This window comes from Mastomys coucha, unplaced genomic scaffold (genome assembly GCF_008632895.1).
Source record: "Mastomys coucha isolate ucsf_1 unplaced genomic scaffold, UCSF_Mcou_1 pScaffold6, whole genome shotgun sequence".
NCBI classification, from domain to species: Eukaryota; Metazoa; Chordata; class Mammalia; order Rodentia; family Muridae; genus Mastomys; species Mastomys coucha.
The window spans coordinates 73,658,281-73,666,860 of NW_022196912.1; the positions used below are offsets into that span (position 1 = coordinate 73,658,281).

An 8,580-nucleotide genomic window follows, 5' to 3' on the forward strand; every position below is an offset into this window, starting at 1 on the left:
AAAAAAGAAAGGAAGAAAAACAAAAAACTGAGCAGGGCGAATTATGTTTACAATTCAATTTCTGGGGGAATAGTGTGTCTTTGGTGTTCACTACCCAGCCATCCTAGACTACATGACACATTCGGGGCCAATAAGAGATGCTCTCTCAAAAAAAAAAAAAGAAAGAAAGAAAGAAATGAAAAGAAAGGAAGGAAAGAAAAGAAAAAAAAGAATCTTCACAATTTACAAAAGTATCTTTTGAAAGGTCTTTACAAAAAATATTCAATACCCCATACACATAAACCAAATTACTCTGCAAAATTCTAGCTACTGCTGCCTGGATATACTAAATTTGTTCCTAGAAAACTGCTTTAAGAAAAGTAAAACAAGAGAATAAGGAATTCAAGGTTGTTCTCCAAAAGCAGCAAATAGGAAGTGCAAAAGATGTCTGCCTAGGAGGCCCCCTGTGGGAGCAGGCAGTTCTCTATGACTTCGCTCTTATTTTACTGTGGCACACTGCAATCTCTGTCCACTTCGGTTAGAGGAGCATAGAATGGAAGGCTCCCTGGCTTTTGTCCCCAAACTAAAAACTGGAAAAACAGCTCGAAGTCAACATGGATCACTGTGCTGGCTCTAGTGCCTTTATGTGCACTGCCGGATCTAGGAGTTCTACTTGTGCCTCCTCAGGGGACTTCATGAAAAGGCAGAGCCATCCTCTTTCACAGAACAATACCTACAGCACTCGTTTTTAATTAATTCATTCCATTCATTCAGAAAAAGAATCATCAGACTTTTAGATGATAAACATTGTGACAAACCCTAAAACTTCAAGAATTAGGGATAAGAGTACTTACTCTGAGTGGGAACAGTGAATTTTCATGGAAAAATAGACACAATGGGAAAACAAATAGGTCATAACATTGATTATATGTGGGGAGCTATGAAAGCAGGTCATGGAGATCAGGAAAAGGCATTTGCCACCAACCCTGGTAACCTGAGTTCAACCTGAGATTGAACCCTGAAACCTACATGATGTAAAGAAAAATTCAACTCCCAAAAGTTGCCATCTAATCTCTACATGTATACATGCACCTATGTCAGGAGCCAACAAGTACAAGCTAAAAATAGCAGGTGATCTTTCTGAGATGGGTCTGCCTTGGATTAAAATCTACAATGAAACCAAGCAGTGGTGGCACATGCCTTTTATCCCAGCACTTGGGAGGCAGAAGCAGGGAGATTTCTGAGTTCAAGGCCAGCCTGGTCTACAGAGTGAGTTCTAGGACAGCCAGGGCTACACAGAGAAACCCTGTCTCGAAAAACAAAACAAAACAAAACAAAAAAAGAAAATCAAAATCTACAATAGATTTGCTCTGGTAGGCAAGACCCAGGAAAATCCATTTTAGGAAAGATTCCTATTAATATGCTTTCCTGTTATTGTTAAATATATATAATAATCACTAGGTATTAGCCCACCCTTTTGAGCAAATCTTTTCAGAACAACAAAGATGTACTGTCTTGTAGTGATGCTATATAGACAAAAAGATGATTTATTAATCCTTAATGATGATCCTATAATAATTCCTAAAATTATAGTAATTTTAAGATCTTCTATAATATACTATTATTAAATCCTTTCTGATAGTCAAAACTGCAATGAGAACTCTGCCAGTCTTTAATGTCTTGAGTTAAGTGCTTCTGAGATAGTAAGCGGGCATCTACTACTCAGAGCTCATTCTAAGAGGTTAGAAAACCATCAACCAAAGGTCATAAAAAGGGAACTAACAATTTACTATAGGTGCTAGGACAGAAGATAAAATATTGTCAGGCAGTGGTGGCGCGTGTCTTTAATCCCAGCACTTGGGAGGCAGAGACAGGTAGATCTCTGAGTTTGAGGCCAGCCTGGTCTACAGAGTGAGTTCCAGGACAGCCAGAGCTACACAGAGAAACCATGTCTCAAAAAAAAAAAATTAGAAGATAAAATATTGACTGGGTTTATCTATACAAAACTTCACTAATACCTTGGTCATAGGAGTTATGGTTTTTAACTCTCTATGTACCTGCAGAGCTGGTGACAGGTGATGTTTACCCAGATAATTACTCCTAATGGATATGCATGTAAACACTCTCTGTTCTCTCTGTTGTAAACTTCTTATTCAATTTATGATTTACATTTATGTGCAAACGTGTAATGAACTTTTAACCACGTGATCATCTATTCTAAAAGATGTATACGTGCTAAGGACAAAGAAGAGAGAGCATAGTCCTTATCCTTTTTTTTTCCTAGCCCAATCCCCTTAACTGCTTATTTCCCTTTTCTTTCTTTTTTTTTAATGTATCCAGCCTTTATTAGATTAAAAAGGTAAACTCAGCTCAGTTATGTCATCTAACTCTAACCCACATACAGCTGTTAGTACCAGTGTCTCTTTACAGTTGCCTAAACTTATTTCTTTCAGGTTGGAAGTCAATATGAAGAAGCAGCCAACATTTCTGTTCTACTCCTTCTCAGGGTGTGACTTATAGGGAACGGAAAAGTCTACTGAACTCCAAAGGTATTATGTCAATTGATGTTAGAAATACATGGGAAATTCTTGAGCATGGAAAAATACCTGGATCAATCAATATACCATGTAAGCGATATGTGTTCTTAAAAAGATTCATTTGTATGCTTAAGAACTGATTATCTCCAAAACTTAACTGATTGCCTTAACATTTTCTCCACTGGATGAGGTAGGTAAAGCTCTCCAGGTGAACCCAAAGGACTTCAAAGAGAAGTACTGTGAAGTGAAGCCATCCGAATCTGACCTCTCGTGTTTTCTTGTTTAGCTGGAGTGAGGAGTAGGAAGGCTATGGATGCAGCAGTATCACTATGGATGCAGCAGTATCACTATGGATGCAACAGTATCACTTTATCCCCCTTTCTTACAAACTCTTTCCCCCTTTTTTTTCTTAGATAGCTTTCATAGGAAACTTTTTACAACTTAGTAATTAACAATAAAATCATTTTTCCAAAGTGTCCCTTTTTCTTCCCGCGACTTCAACTAGTGGGCTGAAAGTTAGAGCCATGCAGTTCCTACAGAGATAAAACAAAGGCTACATTGCTTAATCCCCAGCAGCTTTTAATCCTCAGAATGAGCAAGAAAGTTTTTAGAACCTTTTAGAAGTTATCAACAAGCATTTAGTGTAGTTAGAGAGCTAGAACATCCAGAGGCCCTCAGTCATTAAAGCCACGCCTGAGTTCTGACTCTGTGTCTCATTTCAATCTGCTCCAGGCTGGGAGGTTCCCAGCACACCTGTATACAGAGACACACAAAATATATCTCAGGTGTAACCAGCTGCTGTCTAGTTAAGGCCCACTCAACGAGAAGGAATTGATGCCTGTTACTGTAGATGTAGCCTGTTTCTCATAGCTGGAGAGGTCATAGGCTCAAGAGGAGAGCATACTTCCGCCAGTTTCCTAGTCTAATATAGTGTCTATTTCCTAAATACCTAGCCTTACACCCACAGAAGTGTAGCTCTCACCCTCCCCCATCACAGAAGCTTCAGTTGCAGTATCTGGAGACTGTTGCAGAGAGCCACAACCGGTCAAATACAAAGAATAAGTGATTGCCTTGGGTCCAGCTCCAATCAATACATCTGCAATTAAACCTACACCTGAAGCTCAGGGAAGATCTCAGAACAGAGGGAGAAAAAGGTTGTTAAGAGCCTGAGGCTAAGATGCCTGTGGATAAAGTAGACATATCACACCCTCTAGACACAGCAGAGAAAATGCACCTGGGGTGGCAGTGAGCAGCCATATTGGACAAAGCTATAGATCAGGAAAGTTATGAAGGCCAACAGCTAGATAAAGGACAAGGGACCTGGTCACGAGGACATCTGAGCTGATGTCTCCCAGAACGTCACTAAGAGAAAATCACTGAAGTATAGGGTTACGGGTCGGGTAATGGCAGCCAGCCAGAAAACCAAATGCACTGGCCTCCTGGGCAGAAGTTGCAGAAGACCCAATGTCAGTGGCGATCAACACAAGCAATAGGAATCTTGGTTGCTGTGGGGGGAGGGGGGAGAGGAAAAGCCATGTTCTCAGGCAAACACCCTGCTGACAGCTCAGATCATTCACAGAGAATGTTAAGGTACCTATCTCAAGGCACTCGTTAGGACACGGACCACATGCTCTCTGTGTGCAGGGAGTGCTCCTTTCACGTTGTCAGTCACTGCTAAAGACATTATCAGTTTGCCCTTTGTAGTGCATCTCTGTGACTCTCTTGTCCACAGTGGAATCCGTGGATATTACTGTTTGCCAGTCGTGAAACTGTTCTTAAGCCTTTATTGCCTTCTCTGTAAAAGGCAGGAGACAATGCGGTGTAGCTCACACACAATAAAGACTCAGAGCAAGGCCTCCTGTGACGATGAGGACAGATAGTATTGCAGGGTATTTATTACGTACCAGGCAGTGTTCCACTATGACAGCACCTCGACATTCAACTTCTATGTAAACCTATGGTTTTCCCCATCACACCTGTACAGAAGCAGACCCAGAGACATTAAGGAACCTGCCCAGATTTACATAGAAGCAAGTGGCAAAGCTGAGCCTTGAACCCACTTGGTGTCCCAGAGTCTCTGCTGCACACTGTCACTTCATATTCATGTGTAAAGTTAACATGAATGGGATTTCCCCATAAAAGCAGCAGCCTGTGTCGTTTCCCCTCTTTACTGGGTAAAGATACATTTGATAATGCTTTTTTTTATTCAGGTTTAAAGGCTACAATGCATCTTATTGTAAAACACTTAGTGGATGCGACATACAAGAATTGTGAACCTATAAACTTGATTGAATATGGTAAACGAGGATAATAACTGCTAGAGCAAAAGAGAAATTTCTGATCCCAGAACTGCTAAGAAAAACCTGATCATAATAATGCAGATGTGGTCTATTCCTATTGGAATTAGCTCTTTATCTTTTAAATATCCTGCATATGCATTGAAATGCATGACCACCAATACTCTAGAACAGTTGTTACATTTATTATTTGCTTTTGAAAATAATCACTGAATAGCATGGCCGCTTCGCATAGTGTGGAGAGGGGAAGGGAGAGGAGGGCGGGGGAGGGGAGAGAGAGTAAGTTTCCTGGAAAAGAACCAGGTTTCTTCAAAAAAAACAAAACAAAACAAATGAGGGAGAGGGGTACTGTGTCTGTGTTCTTTTTCTTTCGGGAACAGGTTTTCTACTTAGCACATTCATCTTGGTAAAGGTCATTTCTTAAAGGGTGTTTAGATAGTTGGACAATTGAAATGACCGCCCACACCTGAGGCATTTATTATTTTCTTGCTGACAAGGCAGGACACAAATGAAGGAATCAATTCTTCATTACTGAAAAAGAAAAAAAAAATGACTTTCAAAATTCAGACAATTTCCAGGACAATTCTGTTTTTAATATTTCAGTTAACAGTTATAAGCTACTATTATCCTCCAGTCCTGGTAATATCTTTTTAAGATTTATTCTTTTATTTTATGTATATGAGTATTCTGCCTGCATGTATGCATGTGCACCACAAGTGTGCCTGCCGATGCTAAGAGGGGCATTGGTTCCCCTTGAACTGGAATTACACTTTTTAGCTGCTGTGTGGATGCTGGGAACTGAACCCAGGTCTTTTGCAAGAGAAGCAAATATTCTTAAGTACTAAGGCATCTCTCTAAGCTTCTGGCAATACTTTTAAAAAATGCTAAGGACTGCCAGGCAGTGGTAGTGCACACCACAGCCAGGGCTATACAGAGAAATAAAGAGTTGAGTCACAGAGAAAATTAAAAGCTTTATGTATTTACCGTTTCCCTTTGGGAACACAGACTTTGAAAGCTTTTCGCTTACGACGGAGAGCTAAAGTGTTTTCCCATTATGTACCCTTTCAGGAAATTGTATTTTACTTTGAGTCCAATTATTTAAGACAGAAACAGATATTAGCTTTCAAAAAGTTAAAGATTAGCAAAGCATGAATTTCGGTACGGGGAAAATCGCAAAAAGTATTAGGAAAAAAATTCAAAATTTAATGTATGAAAGGAGGCCGGAGTTTCCTGTCGTGTGGTAGCTACTGCCGCCTGGTGGAGTAAAGGTGCTAGTGCGGCCAAACTGCTTTGACCGCTTAATGGACATGTCATTCTGAAGTGTTATCCAGTTTACTTTCAATGTATTATTTCTTATTTCATTTCTTTAGTAATCACATCTCTTCTTTGCTGAATGTTTCATAAGGAGCCAGGGTGAATTTAAATGTCCACTCAATCCAAGAGCTATGGGAGCAATTCTCCAAATAATGGAGGACACAACCCAGAAAAACATAATGGCACATCTCCCAACAGAACAAAAGGCTCAGAACAATTTGCAGCTCCTGATGAGGTTCGGTCTCCGACCCCTCTAAAGCTTAACATTAAAGAATGCTTGGCTAGAAATAAAATTGCGTCACTAATTTTGTGAAATTACAAGATTCAGAAATAAAGGACAAACTCTGAGGCCTGAGTCACCTAGCACATGGGAAAAAAAAAATCTTCCACTGATTATTTGAAATGAGATCATGATTTTCCCTCCCAGAGAGTTTTGAGGAGGACGAATGATTAAATGCTGTATGCCTCTCTCCCTGCAGATATATGGCTGGTAGGTTATTTCTATTTCTAACTTTCTCGACTCATCAGCAACTGGTATTTTTAGCACAGGTCTCTGCTCTATAAACCATTTCACCTCTAGTTTATCAGCACTTGTATCACCTACATACATTGCATAGAAAATGACTGAATGCTAGCATCTCTGAGCTGACATTTACCAGGGTTATGCAAGGCAGAATAGTGTTATATGAGAACGTAAACTCCAAGTAAGGAAAGACTCTCCTCACTAAATACCATTCTTTCCCATGGCTGCAGTCTACAGAGGATACCTCACCACAGAACAAAGCCAAGGGGCCAAAACCCTCAGAACATGACACACCAGAAGATGTTGTAACCTCAGGTTAGCATTTTCATTAGGAGCAGACAGGGGCTCTTTCAAAGCAGTTTGAAGACAAGCATAGGTTTTCAAATCATTTATTACATTATTACATATATATATGTCATCGACTCAGTGCAGGGTTGCACGGAGAAACGGAGTGGCCTGGAAGATGTGACAGAGACAGCTCCGCCCATGCGCCATTCCCTTTGCTAGGGTTCTTGCACCAGGTCAGGCCAGAGATCTCTGTGGAAAGCCTCCAGCACACAGGCCCACACCAAAGCACAGATTTTCATTAGAACTGGTTGATATTCAGTTCTTGCCATTGTACACATGAATGAGAAATCATACTATATTCCACAAATATATGCAATCATTACATGTCTATGTTTAGAAAAAACAGCTCTTAAGATTAGGAGTAGACAACTTATAAGCAAAATCAGTGAGTAAGAATAAAAATTTTTAAAGGTTGTATGTTCAAGAGAAATCATTCTGGGGCAAGGGTTGAATGGATGAGTCTCAGTAGAAATCTCCATGTGCCAAATGAAGACTATATAGAACAGAGCCATTCCAAAGGAGCTGATTAAGAATAATCCTTAGGAAGGACAATCCAGCCTGATATAGCTGTCTCCTGAGAGGCACTGACAGTACCCAACTAATACAGAAGTAGAGGCTCACAGCCATCCATTGGACTGAGCACAGGGTCCCCAATGAAGGAACTAGAAAAAGGACCAAAGGAGCTGAAGGGTTTGCAGCCCCTTAGGAGGAACAACAATATGAACTAACCAGTACCCTCAGAGCTCCCAGGGACTAAACCACCAACCAATGAGTACACATGGTGGGATTCATGGCTCCAGCAGCATATGTATAGTAGAGGATGGCCAAGTCGGTCATCAATGGGAGGAGAGGCCCTTGGCCCTGTGAAGGTTTTATGCCCCAGTGTAGGGGAATGCCAGGGCCAGTAAGCAGGAGAGGGTGGGGTGGCAAGCATGTGGGGGCAGGGAACAGGGGTTTGTTCTTGTTGTTTTTTGGGTTTTTTTGTTTTTGTTTTTTTGTTTTCTTTTTTTGGAGGGGAAACTGAGAAAGGAGATACTGTATGACATGTAAATAAAGAAAATATCTAATAAAAAATAATATTTAAAAAAAGAATCATCCTTAGAAACCAGGATAATGAGAACGTTGCATATCATTTATATTATTCTGGTGCATAAATGTATAGCAAAGGGCTTGGACTAATGTACAGATAATAGAGTAGATCCTATGTGAGCTCTGAGCTAAACCATACATGAAAATATAGACAACATGATTTCTTAACCCAGCACAGGAGGAGGAGAGGCCATTGTTAAAGTGGGGCTATCTGCAATGAGAGGCTTTTAAGTGATGCAAATATCAGCAGCCTGAGAGTCCTCAAATATAGGTCAGATATCCCACGTACTAAGCAAGTGTAAAGGGACAGCTGGACAAAAGGTAAAGTAGCTTTGTTGGCTAGGGTGTGGTAGTGTGTGCTCAGCATGTGTAAGAATGCTGGAGCAAAAGGGCCATCATTGCACACACTCCCACACACTGCTCAGGGTCAGGAGGCAGAGGCAGGCAGGTCTCTTCAAATTCAAGTCAAGCTTAATATACAGTGATTCACAGG

At 40.5% G+C, this 8,580-nt stretch overlaps 1 long non-coding RNA gene across 1 annotated transcript in view; it reads right to left on the bottom strand.

Moving 5' to 3' along the window:
• Positions 1–4,977: 4,977 nt before the first annotated feature.
• The window catches only part of LOC116080976, a 4,068-nt gene continuing 465 nt past the window's right edge, over positions 4,978–8,580 (bottom strand). Inside the window, exon 2 of the long non-coding RNA XR_004114704.1 lies at positions 4,978–5,344. This is a non-coding gene — a long non-coding RNA (uncharacterized LOC116080976). The remainder of the gene's footprint in view (positions 5,345–8,580) is intronic.